Here is a 15,947-nt window from a genome sequence, read left to right as displayed (position 1 = left end):
CCTTAGTATGTCTTTAAGGTCCCTCTGTGTTGTAGCACATATCCAAATTTCATTCTCTCTTAAGGCTACATAATTTTCTCTTGTCTGTATATACCACATTTTGTTTATTCAGTCTTCGGAGGGTGGCCTTATGAGTTGTTTCCACCTTTTGGCTATTGTGAATAATGCTGCTATGAATATTGGTGTCTAAATACCTGTTTGAGTCCCTGCTTTCAGTTCTTTGGCAGTGAAGTTGTTGGATCATGTAGTAATTTTGTGTTTAATTTTTGGGAGAACAGCCATACTGTCCTCCACAGTGGTTGGACCATTTTACATTCCTGCCAGCAATGCGCATGGGTTCCAATTTCTCCACCTTCTTGCCAATATCACTTTCTGGGATTTGGCGGGGGCATTAAAGAAGAGTTTGATAGTAGCAATTCTAACTAGTGAAAGGTGGTATCTTATTGTGATTTTTATTTCTATTCCCCTAAAGATCAATATTGTTGAGCATCTTTTCATGTACTTAGTGGCCATTTGCATATCTTTGGGGGAATGATCTATTCAATCCCCCTCTTGCCATCAATTCTTTTTGAAACTCCTGTTTGCCTTTACTTCCAACACTCTGCTTTCCTCTAGCTCTCCCCTCCATCCCTCTGCTCACCCTCTAATTTCTTTTTCTTCTTCCTCTGAGCTTCTCATCCTATTGTGGTAGAGTTCCTTAGAGTTAGGTCTTTGACCTTCCCTGTATTAATTTTGCTTTTGCTACCATGAGGAATCTAATGGCTGGTGTGAGATTCAAGAAATGGAAGAAATGAAGAAATGAGGTATTTTATTAATATAAATAAATGAATAAAATGAAACAAAGAGGTATAGTTAAATAAAGAAAGAAAAATTGAATACTAATAAATGTTGAGGTGATCACAAGTAGTCAGGAAAGGCAAAACAAAAAAAAGAAGTGATAACAAATAGGATCAAGAATGAAATTTTGCCATTTGTGACAACGTAGATTGACGTCAAGGGCAATATGCTAAATAAGTCAGAGAAAGATGAATATCATATGATCTCTCTTATAAGTGGAATCTTAAAAATGAACAAAAGAAGTGAAGCTCCTGGGAGCCTGGGTGGCTCAGTCAGGTAAGCGTTTGATTTCCACTCAGGTCATGATCTCGCGGTCTGTGAGGTTAAGCCCCATGTAGGGCTCTGTGCTGACAGTTTGGAGCCTGGAGCCTGCTTCAGATTCCATCTCCCCCTTTCGCTATTCCTCCCCAACTCGCAGTCTGTCTCTCATTCTCTCAAAAATAAATACACTTAAAAAATTATTAAAAAAATAAAGTGAAGCTCAGTGATACAGAGAGCAGATGATGGTTACCGGAGATGGGGTGGGAGAAATGAGTGAACTGTTTTGTTTTCAGTTTAAATGCATTGAATTTTAAAAAGGAAGATCAAATTCAGGGAACTCACATTTACTATATTCAAAATTTATTACAAAGCTACAGTAATCAAGACAGTGTGGTGCTGGCCTAAGGACAGACATAATAATGGAATAGGGAGTTAAAAAGTCCATAAGTAGAACAGAGTGTCCAAAAATAAACCCACCTGCCTACAGCCAACTGATTATTGACAAGATTTCAGGGGTGCTTGCACGGCTCAGTTGGCTAAGTGTCTGACACTTGGTTTCAGCTCAGGTCATGATCTCATGGTTCATGAGTTCAAGCCCAGCATTGGGCTCTATGCTGACAGTACAGAGCCTGCTTGGGATTCTCTCTGTCGTTTTCTGTGCTCCTCCCCGACTTGCACTGTTTCTAATGTCTCTCTCGAAATAAATAAATTAACTTAAAAAAATCATTTTGGCTGAGGACAAAAACAGCATTGACAAAATTCAACACTTGTTGGTCGTTTTAAAAAACACAAATTCCCCACAAACTTGGAATCAGAAGCACTTCCTCTAAATATGTTAGTTTGCTCAGGCTGCCACAGACTGGGTGGTGTAATCAATAGAGGCTTATTTTCTTACAAGTTTGGGGGCCAGGAGTCCAAGAGAAAGGTGCCAACAGGTTTGGTCTTCTGAGGCCTCTCTCTTCAGCTTGTAGATGGCTGTCTCACATGGTCTTTATCCATCTGAGTCCTAATTTCCTCTTTCTACCATTCCAGTTGCTATAGAGTGCACTCTAATGACCTCATTCCAGCAGTATCGTCTCTGTACAGAGCCTGTCTCCAGATATGGTGCCATCTGAGGTCCTGTGGGTTATGAATATGAGCTCATAACAACAGTAAAAGACATCTGTGAAAACGTACAACTAACATCATACTGATGCAAAAGTGAGTGTAGCCCCTTAAAATTGGGGACAAGGCAAGGATTTCCAGTCTTACCACTTCTTTCCAACATAGTACTGAAGAGCTAGTGCAATACAGGAAAACACAAAGGGTTGAAAGAAGTAAAACTGTCTTGATTCACAGTTGACATGGTTGCATACTTAGAAAATCCCAAGGAATCTAACACCTAGCTCCCCAAAGATCTTAGGAATAATAAGCAAATGTAGTAAGGGTGCAAGATAGAAAGTTAATATACAAAAATGAGATATATTTTTATATATTAATGAACAGTTGTAAATGAAATTTAATGAAACACTAAAACTGCATCAAGAAAATAAAATATTGAGAGATAAATTCAACAAATATGTTCAAGACCTACACATTGAGAAATTAAAGAAGACCCAAATAAATAGGAAGGTATACCATATCCACAGATTGGAAAGCAATATTGTTACATGATGTCATTTTCCCCCATATTGATCTATAGGTTCAGTGCCATCCCAATCAAGTCAAGAACACTTTTATAATAGAAATTTGCAAGCAGATTCTAAAATTTATAAAGCAGTATAAAGGACTTAGAATGCTTCTTTTTGAACAAGATTCAAAAGTTACCATAAATTAACTATCAGTGATAAAATAATTTTTTAACAAAATTTCAAGGGTTACTATGGAGGTACATTCATCAAGGAAAGACAGTATTGGCATAAGGATATACCTATGCCTCAGTGGAGTCTAGAAACAGACTCACAGTTAAATCATCAATTTGTATTTAATACAACTGCCAAAGCAATTCAATGGAGTAAAGGAAAATCTTTCCAACATATGGGTGCTGGAGCACCTGGATGTCCATATAGAAAGAATCAATCTTGACCTTACCTCACACCCTGACACCAAATTAATTCTGGATAGATTATAACAGACAAAAGCTTCTAGAAGAATGCATAGGAGATTACCTTTGCAAGCATATAGGAGGAAAAATTACTTAGCTAAGACACAAAGAACACCAAGCATAAAAGAAAATGTTGATAAATTGGACTTCACAATATTAAAAAGTTCTGCCCATCAAAAAATACCATTAAGAAAGTTAGTAATGGGGCGCCTGGGTGGCTCAGTCCACTAAACATCGACTTCGGCTCAAGTCATGTTCTTACAGTTCATGAGTTCAAGCCCCACGTCAGGCTCTGTGCTGACAGCTAGCTCAGAGCGTGGAGCTTATCTTTGGATTCTGTGTCTCCCTCTCTCTGGCCCTTCCATGCTCATGCTGTCTCTCTCTCTCTCTCTCTCTCTCTCTCTCTCTCTCAAAAAACAAATAACATTTTTTAAAAAGTAGATTGGGGCTCCGTCAGCAGAATGTCTGACCCTTGATTTCGGCTCAGGTCATGATCCCAGGGTCTTAGGATTGAGCCCCACGCTGGGCCTGTGCTGAGTGCGGGGCCTGCTTAAGATTCTCTCTCTCTCCCCCTGCCCCTCTCCTCCACTCATGCTCTCTCTCCTTCTCTCTCTAAAACAACAAAAGGAAGACAAGAAAGAAAGTTAATAGATAAATCATAGATTGGGAAAATTTTTGCAATAGCTATACTATATATTTATACTATATAACTGACACAGGATTTGTATTTAGAATATAGCAAGAACTCTTAGAACTCAATAATGAACAGGCCAACCATCCAATAAAGGAGTAAGTAAGTGATCCTGATTAAGATCCTGAAGGCAAAGTTCACGTTCTATGTCTCTAGAGATGAAGAAGCGGAAGTGGAACCATACCGTATGGAAATCCATTCCATTGCCGATAGGCTGTCTAAAGTTTTCAAAAGAAAATAGCCACAAGAATTTAAAGTACAGTATCACTATTCCAGACATCTTTGGTACATTCTGTACAGAAGGTCGACAAAGCGCTTTGGAAAGATTAACCAGATAATCCTCCCAGTTTCCTTAAGAGACAGGTGGGGACTGAACAGTGCCGCCTAATCCCACAGAGAGAGAACCATGGACGGCCTGTAGCTGAGCCACAGCGACCTTGGTTCCTGGCAGACGGACAGATGCGCTCCGTGAGATGAGCCAGGGATCAGCACCCCAAGAGCTCGCCTCTCCCCCCTTGCTGGATTGACTCAGCCGCGTCTCACTCAGCAGATAGCTATTAAAGAATGCCTTCCTCTCTGTGAGAGTCGGGGCTTGCAGCTTGACTGTGGGCCCTCACTTCAGAGGTGCGCCTTGCCGTCTGCCCTGGGGCCCTCTGGTGACTCATTTCCTGCTCCCAGGCTTGTCCTAGCACACCGTGAGGACCCCAGGGCCCTGTGGTTTGCTCGTGCTCTGCTTTTCGGCCCCTACTGTTCCCCGACCTCTCCCTGGCCTCCGGGGCTCTGGCCCCGCCTGTACCCTTCCTGAGTACATTCCTCTCCACTCTTTCCATCCAGGCCCTGGGCAGTATTTGATGATGCTAGAATAATAACAGTAGATGGCATTTGTATGAAGCCACTGGGCTTCCAGAACTTTCACCATCATCCTGGCCCGAGAGGCTTCGTTTCTGCTGGGACTGTCACCTGGAATGTTGCTCCGTTCTTCAGCTCTCCAAACAGTACTCACTGTTCCGTATTTACCACACCCATGAAATCTTGCCCCCATTTCACCTCTTCTCTACCCCCAGCACTCAGAACACTTTACGGTACATACGTCTTGCCAGGACAGATATCCTTGCCCTCCACAGAGGAGAAGACAGACAATTAATTCACAGACATATAAAAAAGACGAGTAAAATACAGAGCGCTGTGAAGTGTGGGGGCCACGGTCAGGCTGCCCCAAGATGGACCGCTTTGTCATAAAGATTATTTGGAGTTAAAAAGCAATCAAGGGGTGCCTGGGTGGCTCAGTCAGTTTAGCGTCTGACTTCGGCTCAGGTCATGATCTCACAGTTAGTGGGTTCGAGCCCCGTGTCAGGCAGGCTCTGTGCTGACAGCTAGCTCGGAGCCTGAAGCCTGCTTCAGATTCTGTGTCTCCCCCTCTCTCTGATCCTCCTCTGCTCATGCTGTCTCTCTCTCTCAAAAAAAAATATAATAATAAAAAAAAACATTAAAAAACTAAAAAAAAAAAAGGCAATCAAAACCCAGCAGATTCAGGCCCCTCCCCTACAGGTACCTAAAAAGAATTTAGACAGAGGACTTGCTCCAGGAAGAGAGCTCTCTCCGTAGACAACTACATCATACTGTGAACTACACATGGTGAACAGAGAGGAATCTAGCAAGGCCTGTTTGACCAAAGTCCTCCTTGTCCCATTGTTTCCGAGTGGCCCAGTAAACACATGTTGACCAAACATTTACTTTTTCATCTCCCTGCGTTCCTTCCCTTTGAACCCCTCCACCCCCTTCTCCTTTGTTCAGGATGACATATATACCTCATTTTACCTCACTCTCTCTCTTTGGAATTCCCATGTCTGCATGGATTCCCTGTACATACAAAATCAATCTTTTTTTCTCCTGTTAATCTGGGTCATGTCAATCTGATACTTAGCCCTACTAGAAGGACCTTGAAAGGGACAAGACAATCTTGCTCTCTGATGGAAGAAAATAAATCAAGCTACTTGACTTGCAAATGAAGGGCGGGGAGTGTTTAGAGGGTATCACCCCTGAGGAGGTGACCTATGAGTTGAGACCTGAGTGATGCCATGAGGCCAGCCTTGCAAAGATCCCAGGAAGAATGCATTTGGCAAGAGGCACCGCCCGTGCAAAGGCCCTGAGGCGAGAGCAACTTGGATATTTGAGGAAAAGAAAAGCAGCATTATTAGGGGGTGGTGAGTGAGGGGTGAGTGGGCTAGGTTAACTCCTGCAGGACTGGAGGGGGCAGGTTTCATCCTGATCTCTTCTCACTTAGGGACCGGGAATAGGACTGAATGCTGTGTGTCTTGGGCTTTGTCATACTATGTAGTCAGAACCCCACATGTGGAGGCATTTGGTCCTTTTCTTCACAGATCTTAGAGCTGAGCTCTACTTGCCAGGCCTTCTGTCAAATATTCCACACGCCTCGCCGGGCTCTTTTGTTGGAGAGAAATTAGTTCCTATTCCAAGGACACAATGAGAGAACTGCAGATTGAGGAGGCGAAGGATAGCAAATTATTTCCAGATATTCAGGACAAATGGTCAGGAGACAAGGCAGAGCATTTTCTAGTAACTTCCTTCCCTCTGATTCCCTGTATCTAGAATCAGCCTTGCGTTTTACGTAAATTAGATCATGAAGAGAAAGTCTTGGTGTGTTGGTGATTGAAAACAACATTTGTAATGACAATTAGGCTAGAAAGTGGAGGCATTCATGGGGCGGAGGGCACTGGTTGGCAGTTCTGCTTTGATTCCATTAGCCCTGAGCTTTGGGGGGTTCAGATAAAGGGCAGGGCCGGTTTTCTTCAGTTGCTAAATGTACACACACTGTGGGCCAGGCACACGGTAAGCAGTCTACCTAGAAAAGTAACCATTTTCACAACTGCCCATTCTTCAGGTGAAGCATGGAGGCACTGAGGAATTCGCCCAGGATCACATAGTTCATAAGGGGCAGATCCAGGATTCAAACCCAGACTCATTCTGGAGTCTAGGGACTTAACAATGGCCTGTAAGTAAAGGCTGTGTCCCATCAGTGTCTGTCCCAGGCACTCAGAGCCGGCATGTGTCCCCTTGGGGCCCAGGCTGGGGCCTGTCCACACAGGAGCCCGCCTGCACTCTCAGCTGAGGGCCCAAAGCACAAGGACAGTCGCGGATGGCAGAACCAGACCAAATTCTCTTTATGCCCCGCTAGAGGAAAAGATGAAGAAATGGTGTGCTTTATGAATGGGTGTAACCTGGCTTCTTGTGGGTTACACACCCAACCTTCTCTAGAAGCTTCTTTCTAGGTAGTTGCTGAGATGTTAACTGCAGAGGGAAGAATTCCCAACACTCTTTGTGAAAGTAGGTCCTGTCTCTTAGGTGATATGATCCTCAAAACTGAGCATTTAGTCCAAGGGTAGGCCCTGGGCTGGCCAGGTCCTCACAGGTGCTTTTTTAGACCCAGTGGCGAAATCAGCTTAACATAAGGTCACACAATGCAACAGCGAGGGGCATCTTCAGTGAAAGTATTTCACCCCCTGATGGTCCCATAGGTTGGCTCTCCCTGTGACAGTCTGCGTCCTTCAGAGGCTGGCACTACGTGGCCCCCAAAAGATAAACCCAAGTCCTAACTCCCAGAACCTGTGAAGGTGACTTACTTCGAGAGGGGTCTTTGCAGATGCCGTTAGTTTTAGGATCTTGAGATGAAATCCCCTGGACTTTCAGTTGGGTCATAAATCCAATGACAGATGTCCCTAGAAGAAAAAAGCAGAGGAAGGTTTGAGACACAGACACAGAGGAAAAGCTACATGAAGACGGACGCAGAGACACAGTGGTGTGGCCCTGAGCCAAGAAACACTTGGGGCCACCAGAAGCTGGAAGAAGAAAACAAGGATCCTCCGGAGCCTTGAGAAGATGTGTTGGCCCTGCCGACACCTTGATGTTGGACCCTTGGCCTCCAGAAGTGTGAGAGGATACATTTCTGTTGCTTTAAGCCATGAAGTTTGTGTTCATTTGTGAAGACAGCCACAGGAAGCTAACACAGACGACCATCATTCGCTTTTGGGATTCACCCGTTCCACGCCACCCTGTCTACCCCCAGTCTAAGGGGTTACTAATTTACAGAGAAATACAGCGGGGAAAGCGAGGTCACCATCTGCCCAGTGCCTTCTCCCTCCGAAGGCAGAGCCCCAGGGCAGAAAATCAAATACTGGCTGTGGTCCATCTTTAGAAAGAAAGGCCTTCTGGCTCAGGTCCAGCCCAGCTCTGGGGCCACCTTGCCAGGCACTGTGTGGAGGTCTGGCCGGCATCCTCTCTCCCTCCTGAGGTCGTGTGGCCAGTGCGGCATGACTGACTTCCTCTCTGTGCTGCACTTCGGCCCACAGACTCACCCCAGGGGTTCTCAGTGCCCTCCTCTGAGCAGGGAGTGAGCAGGACCCCACGTACTACATTATCACCACAGGTCAGTTCTCCTCTCTGGGTCACCTTGAGTTAGAATGATTCCAATTTCTTTAGTCCTGTTTACCTACTATCTCCACATTTGTGGCAAATCTCATTCTTTATCTCTTCCAGTTTCACGTGAGAACAATTTCCAAGTTCTCGAGAAATGGGAGGCACTGTGTGGTTGGGACTCCACACACATTGGCAAGATGGCTAATGGGCTCCATGAGGTCTACAACCATAGGACACAACGGGCCCTCCTGATGTGAGCTGGGTGGCCATAAGCAAGGAGCCGAAGTGATTATCTTTAGTTGGTACTTAACGTATGGCGAAGTCTTTCTTACTATTTTTTCCCCTCCCTTCTCTGTGTGTGTGTGTGTGAGAGAGAGAGAGAGAGAGAGAGAGAGAGACTGAATGTGTGTGCATTGCGGTGGGAGTCAGTCACTGGCCACCAAAGTTTTTGTCTTTCTGTATAAGTAAAGGGAGAAGCTTTGAAAGTCTTAGTCTTTGTCCTCTTTAGCTCTAACATCTTAAGATTTAGTGGAATTTGTCCCAGGAGAATTTAAGGGAAGAAATAATGAGTTCATAGGTGCTTTCAACAACTCAAGCTTGCTGAGAACTCCAAACCCACAAGAAAAAAGAAACCCCTTCAGATCCTCTTTCTCACAGTCTGCAATAACCTACCCTTTCGGGTAGAATCTGCTGGCTATGAGGAACTCATTGTGTCTGTTTTCATGAACTTGGCCCTTGAGTGACCTTCCCAGAGACAAGACTGCCGCCCAGAAGGAATGCTGGGAATGGGTGTGCTTTGCCGCTGGGCCCAAGATGGGGGAGAGGGGCCTAGTAGCACCTCCATTTCTTCATCCTGTGGCCCTCCTGTCCATTCCTGACTGCACTCTTTGTGATTTCCTTGACCAAGATGAAGACAGGAAAATGAAGGAAGAAATGGACGCAAGTGTAGAACAGCGGGAACCAATATGCCGAGGCCCTCCCCAGCCAACACATTCAGCTCCACCTTGTTCATTCCTGGATCCACCTCCTGGATTCACCCAACAGCTGCATCTCAGACCCTCAAACACTCTCACCTGAAGACATTGTAGCGCCAGCGGGAGGGCTTTGCTCTAGTTTCTGTTACACACATGGCTTGGGGGAGTAGGAAACGCCGGGGAATTGGGATTGATCCCCTAGAAACTTCCCTCCTGGCAAAGGTAATTAGGCTCACCATTGGTCCAGCCAGCACTCAGCTCTATCCAGTGCAAAGCCTAGCCCAGGTCCCGACCCACTGGGTAGTTTACAGGAATTTTTTTTAGAACTCTGGAGACAGACGAGGCACAGGCCAGAGATGTACCCTAAGAACATACCTATCTGGGTCTAGTCCAAGAATAATACGATCCAGCATGACTTAGTGTCCCTACACTCGTGTGTTCATTCATTTCAGTTGAGAAATATATGTTGTGAGCCTCCCTGTACCAGGCGTCATCCTGGACACAGGAATGACTGATGAACAACACTGACATGGACCCTAGTCTCCCCCAGATTGGTTGGCTCGCCGTCCCTAATGCTGAGGACGTGCCCAGCAGGAGAACGGCTATATCTCCTCCCTGCCCTGGGTGTGTGGTCATTGGGTTCACTGCCCTCCCCAGCTCCTGGGCTCCAGGCCCCATCTCCGCCTCTGGCCTGCCCTTAGCCAATAGCTCTCCCCCTACCGTGCCAGTCAGGCTTCTGGTGCTGGGCCCAGGCTTGCTCTTTCAGGTGTACAGCGCCCTCTGTTGGAGGCCTAGACCCAGCACCCTGGCCTTGGGCTAAGACCCCAGGCTTAGCCCTTCTTGCTCACATGAACCCCGCGTGCATTGTTGAACCCCCAAACAACCACAGTTCAGTGCCAAGCCCTGTTGCAGGGGTTGAGGATATAAAAATGCACAACGCAAACTTTCAGTCTTCTTCTAGATTTCAAGTTCAGCTCCTTTCCTTTGAATGATGGACCCAATGTCAGTAGATGGATTGGGAATGGGGTATATTGTAGGTCCCATATCTCTTTCAAAGGACCTGGGGCTGAGGGGTCCTCCCATCAAGTGGACCCTTCATCATTGTCCTTTGCTTCCTAGAGTTGCCTGTGTAAATGTCCCCACTGTCCCCACTCCGACCCTGTGCTGCATGTGGAATAATGGACTTAATTCCCAGGGGGAGAAAAACCCCTGACCCCACACCTACCTCCACCATCACCCTTAGCTCTTCCCTCCCCCTTCCTAACTGGGGACCCACTGGTAAAGGGGCCTGACTGAAGAAGGGCAAGTCCCACTCAATCTTCTGCCACCTTCCCTCCAGCCAACCTTTGTTACTAGGCTCTAAACATACCTGCTCATCTCTGCCTCAGGACGCGGGTCCCCCGCTGACACCTTCCACCATTTAAAGGCCAACCTACACACCTCGATTCTCAGCAATGACCGAGGGGAGCCTCATACTCCTTTTCTTGATCCTACAAGCCTCATAAAAATGCAGGAGTTGTGTGCAAGGGGCCCCCCCAGAGGCCAACAAGAGTTACCACATCCTCTCAGAATGAATAATAGGCCCCTTGTGAAGCCGCGGGTCCTTGAAGCAGAAAGGCAGAGCACCAGCTTCTGTGTTGTTCCGTTCTAGCATTTCTGTGGCTTAACTCTTTATTAACTTTCCTTTTAGTAGAGCCGCTTTACTGAGCGATGTAATTCATATATGATACAATTCACCCATTTGAAGTGTACAACTCAGTGGGCTTTAGTGTATTGCCAGAGTCTCCCAACCATCATCACGATCGCCTTGAGAACATTCTCCTCACCCCAGAACGAAGCCCCTCAGGAGTTAGCTATCCTCCGCATTTCTCCCCACTGCCTCCCCAGCCCCTCACCACCGCTCATCTACTTTCTGTCTCAATGGATTTGGAATATATAAATGTGACGTGGGGCCTTTTGCATCTGGCTTCTTGCTCAAAACAACTTTTGCTCCTTATTTTATGTGCTCTTTAGAGTGATACAATAACTTATCAAACTGGGACTCTCTTACTGTGTGTGTGTGTGTGTGTGTGTGTGTGTGTGTGTGTTGTGGGGGTGGGGGAGGTTGGTGCTCTTAATACCGGTGCCAAAGCTGAGGCAGAAACTGAGGCCATCCCAACATAGGTGTGACGCCTCACCTTCAGTGGAGAGTGGGTATGTAACCCCAGCCCCTCCCTTCCCTGGTCGAAACTACCAGATCCATCTGGAGCCTGGGGTCTCCCCAGGAACCCAAGTTAATTTACCTCTAGAGTTGCTAATGCTGTTTACAGCTGAAACATGCTGATGATTTATGGGAGAAATAAGACTAATTTCCCCCAAAGAGATGAGAACTGGCAGTTTTATTTTTCATTCTGGAAGCATGAAATTTGCCTGCATGGGGATAGAAACTGCAAAAGAAGCAGCCGCAGAGAGCAACGCTACTATGACAAATGTGGAGGGGATGTCATGAACTATGGGTCATCAGAATGAGACCAGCGGGAGCTTAATTGGGCGGGTCATGGTCTCGGCTCTGAAAGGGGCTACATAATTGTTCATTGTCGTGCTGTTAGGCATGTGCCTGGCACCGTGTCACCTCTCAGTACTACTGTCCCTCCCAGGCTCCTCCTGATCCCCTTGTAAAGGGTCTTCAGTGTTTGCAAGCAAACAAAAAAATGCACTGTTTTTTAATTACACGTATCTGTTGGGCAGAGAAACAAGCCGTGTCTCCTGGACAAGACACGCTCACTGTGGCTTCTGACAAATGAGCAGCGGAGGCTTTCAGCAATAGCTGTTCTAAAACTTCTTTTAATGTTTATTTACTTTTGAGAGAGAGAGAGAGAGAGAAACAGTGCACGAGCAGGGGAGGGACAGAGAGAGAGGGAGACACAGGATCTGAAGCAGGCTCCAGATTCCAAGCTGTCAGCACAGAGCCTGGCATGGGGCTTGAACCCATGAGCTGTGAGATCATGACCTGAGCCAAAGTCAGATGTTAACTGACTGAGCCACCCGGGTGCCCCTTAGCAATCGATGATTTTAATTCTTGGTCCCTCCTTGCCAAAACAAGGCTTTGTCCAACAAGGACATCTCTTTATCACCAGAGTCATTGATCGCCACCTTCAAATAAGCAGTGATGGCCCACCCCCAGCAAGATGCTCTGTGTGCCACCTTGGGGTGATGCGACATAAGAGGAAAATTATATAAAGTAACCGAAAAGTCATCTCCCCTCATCTTTGGCTCTGCTCATACCCCTGCCTCAGCCTTGAGCCTCAATTTTCTAAAGAACCGAAGGGTTTGTCCATGATTTGTGTTCTGAATTCACCAGCAAGACCAATCTGGGACCACCTGTCACAGGGACCCTGACTTTGAGTCCTCTCATCCAAGGGCAGGCTCTGTCCTGCGAGCTGGACTTCGGGTCTCCGACACTTGCAAGCCAGCAAGGCGCCCTCATGCCAGTCCGGTTCCAGCTTCCAGCTGCAAATGTGCTCCTCTGGTCTCTCAGGCAGCTTTTGTTTGTGTGTGTTTTATGTCTGAGCTCATCCATCTGGCCTCCCTTCTGCCACCTTTTCTCCTATTTACAACCACCAGTCTCAATTTGTCTTCCAGCTCTTTCGGAACCAATTATGCTATAGACAGATTTAGTCGATTTCTAGGCCAGATGCTCAAATACATCCTTTTTTGCATTAAAAATAATCAAAGTAGGCTCCCAGCCAGCCGTAGGATTTACAGACCCTCAAAATTCTAGAAGAAATCCACAGCCATGTTTCTGACTCTGGCACAATCTCCAAATTCATTCATTGGGGGGGAAAAAAGGCATTGATTTCCTACTAAGTGCAGAAAACATCTTAAATGCCGGTCGGAGCGCCTCGCCCCTCACACAGCCAGATCTGGCCTAGGCCAAGCGGAGCACATCTTTCCTGGAACAACACACCTCGCAAGCGCCATCACACAACTCCCAGGAATGGTAAGCCACTGCGGAGGGGTCTCCTCGCATTTGCTCACCTGATTCCTCAAGGCTGGGAAGCCGGGGCTCTCTCATCGGCCCCAGGTTCCCCACTTGGCTTCTCATTCAGGCGTGCTGTACAGACCTCTCCATGTTCTCGAGGTACGTTGCACGTGTGAGCTAAGAGCAGCATCCCGGCCTCACCTGGAAGCTCCAGGAAGGGGCTGCCCATGAAACGGATATGGTGGCATTCCAAGGAGAAAAGGGTCTTGTCACCCTATCACCAGGGAAGGAAATCACTTCCTTCACTGGGCTCTCAGAGCTGGTGTTCCCTGGGGGAAACCTGCCCATGCCCCCGACTTCTGGCTCCGAGGAAAGCCACCTGCTGCTCTCACACTCACATGTGTGCTCCCCACACTCCCCTGCTCTGCGCCCAGCCCTTGGGTGGTGAAGCAGGTCTCAAAATCCAGCATGCCAAAGGACTCCAATCTACTCCTGGAGACCTCAATTAGGAGGATCTGAGGTGAGGCCCAGCAGTCTGCATTTTATTTTATTTTTTAAATTTATTTATTTTTGAGAGAGAGAGAAAGTGAGCATGAGCAGGGGAGGGGCAGAGAGGGGGCGGTGAGAAAGAGGATCTTGACACAGGGCTTGAACTTACAAACCTCGAGATCATGACCAGAGCTGAAATCGAGTCAGGCACTTAACTGACTGAGGCACCCAGGAGCCCCAGGAATCTGTATTTTAAATGAGCATCTAGGTGAATTTGACGCAGGAGTCACCAACTGCAAAATGTGTGGCCCCCTTATCTCCCAGAATTCTGAGCTCCGAACACAGGTGCACCCCCACAGGCTGCATGTAGAATGGTCCACTTGGCACCCAGGTTGGACAAATCCAGTGAGGGTCCAGGGGATTGGGGCAGAGGGATGATTCATCGTGCCTGGGAGCCGGACGGAGCACTCTGGATGCAACATACAGGCTCCCTGGAAGGCCCCTGTTCAAATCTGAAGGCAGAGAAAGGCAGTCTCACCCTGACCCAAGTCACCAGAGGAGCCACTGGTCCAAGGGTCCAAGGAAAAGAGAGGGATCAAATATCACTGGCAACTGTCCCAACACTATAGACTACCCCTGAAGGTCAAGCCTTCTAAAATGACACGATATCTCACCAACTGTCAACCTTACCATCAACTGCATTATAGCTCACTTGTGTATATATATGATCCATTTGATATTATTCAGTGGACATTTACTCTGCCACAAGGTCGGAATCCTAACTGTGGGAGGGAACAGCGTTTGTGAAGACCCCCGCATAAGACAGTGGTCTGGTCGCTGCCTCCTCACAGAGGCCAGCAGTCCACGGACCAGCAGCAGCAGCAGCAGCACTTGGGAACGTATTAGAAAGGCAGACTCTTGGGACCCCCCAAGCCCCACTCCCCCAGACTCCCTGAAACAGAATCTGCATCTCAACCAGATCTCAGGGTGATTTGTAAATGTGTTAAAAATTGAGAGGCACTGTTCTGCTCCAATCAAATCCCTGCAAGCTAGAGTTCACAGAGCCTCCAAAGAGTTAAACAACTTGCCCGTATCTCACCATTAGTAGTACCTTTATGATTTTTGTCTTAACAAATAAATGTGCCTCACCCATGCCTTTTTCTTCTCTTAAAGGTATGAGTGCAGATTCCTATTAATAAATGGACTCCGAAAACGTGATTTCTGAAGGCAGAGCTGACTGGGCATCACTGTGCTCTGATGGGAAAGGACAGCTATCCGAAGGCTAGTCCAAGTGCGCCAACTGTCCCAGCAAATCAGAAGGACTTGCTCATGTGACCTGTCAGCCAAACCAGCCCAACTCCTCAAGGGGAGGCTTTAAAGATTATAGACACTCTGCTCACAACTCTGACCCCTAATACTCAACCTGTGTCCATGTTAATAAAAGGGCTCTAAGATCTTAGCTACTCACTGATCAACTTTAATAGCTGGACGATACCAGTAGTCATGGCCGTTGTTTCCTATCGCAGTCTTGGGGCACGAGCGGTTGGCTTCCCTTTGAGTTCCACCACTTGTGAGAGTACATATGTCTCAGTACGTCAGCCTTTGCCACACAGGCTTCTCTGCTTCGTGGCGAGAGACGCTGGAGATTGGCCACTGTATTTTCAGGCTTTGGCCATGGTGGAGAAGTCAAAGGCAGAGGATGGTTCTGCCCCCACTGCCTGGACTTGGCTGAAGTGGCAACAAGGGCTCAGGGAGTTCAAGGGCAATTCATGGGACTCTTTCTCTGGGACTGGCGTTCCTATCAACCACCGGGCTTCCTGCCACCTAACTGGAAACAGCCTCTCTAGTTCTGTGTGCCTGGATCTTTTTGTTCCCATGCCTTGCATCCCCCAGAGTCACCATGGGAGAAGGCCGTGATTGTCCTTGCCTTCTGTCCTCCCCCATGCAGTAAGCCCATCAATAGCAGGGACTCGACTTTGCTCATCCCCCTCCCACTATGGAAGGGGGGAAGTACAGTCTTAGAGGTATATTTTATAAATGGCCAAGTCTATCCCCTTTAACTGATGCTCCCAAACCCCAGCCACAGAGCCATAGGCCTGTGTTTGCTGAGACTGTGGGTAGTGAGAGCCAGAGGTGATGCGAGCGCTCGGGGACCCAGCTGTGTGGGCCACTCTAAACATCTGCTGCTTTCTGCCAGAGTGTTCAAGGCTGGCCAGG

General features: G+C 47.2%; 2 long non-coding RNA genes across 2 annotated transcripts in view; one reads left to right on the top strand and one right to left on the bottom strand.

Moving 5' to 3' along the window:
* The window catches only part of LOC115289603, a 48,825-nt gene extending 33,636 nt beyond the window's left edge, over positions 1-15,189 (top strand). The window contains exon 3 of the long non-coding RNA XR_003907708.1: positions 14,904-15,189. This is a non-coding gene — a long non-coding RNA (uncharacterized LOC115289603). The remainder of the gene's footprint in view (positions 1-14,903) is intronic.
* Positions 2,108-10,724, bottom strand: LOC115289604. The gene is made up of 3 exons (XR_003907709.1): positions 10,650-10,724; positions 7,514-7,609; positions 2,108-2,217 (listed from the first exon to the last, which is right to left on the bottom strand). It is a non-coding gene; the product is annotated as an uncharacterized LOC115289604 (long non-coding RNA).
* Positions 15,190-15,947: the final 758 nt, after the last annotated feature.

Source organism: Suricata suricatta, chromosome 4 (genome assembly GCF_006229205.1).
Source record: "Suricata suricatta isolate VVHF042 chromosome 4, meerkat_22Aug2017_6uvM2_HiC, whole genome shotgun sequence".
Taxonomy (NCBI): domain Eukaryota; kingdom Metazoa; phylum Chordata; class Mammalia; order Carnivora; family Herpestidae; genus Suricata; species Suricata suricatta.
The sequence above is the reverse complement of the archived record's forward strand: the minus strand, read 5'-3'. Positions and strand labels throughout refer to the sequence as shown.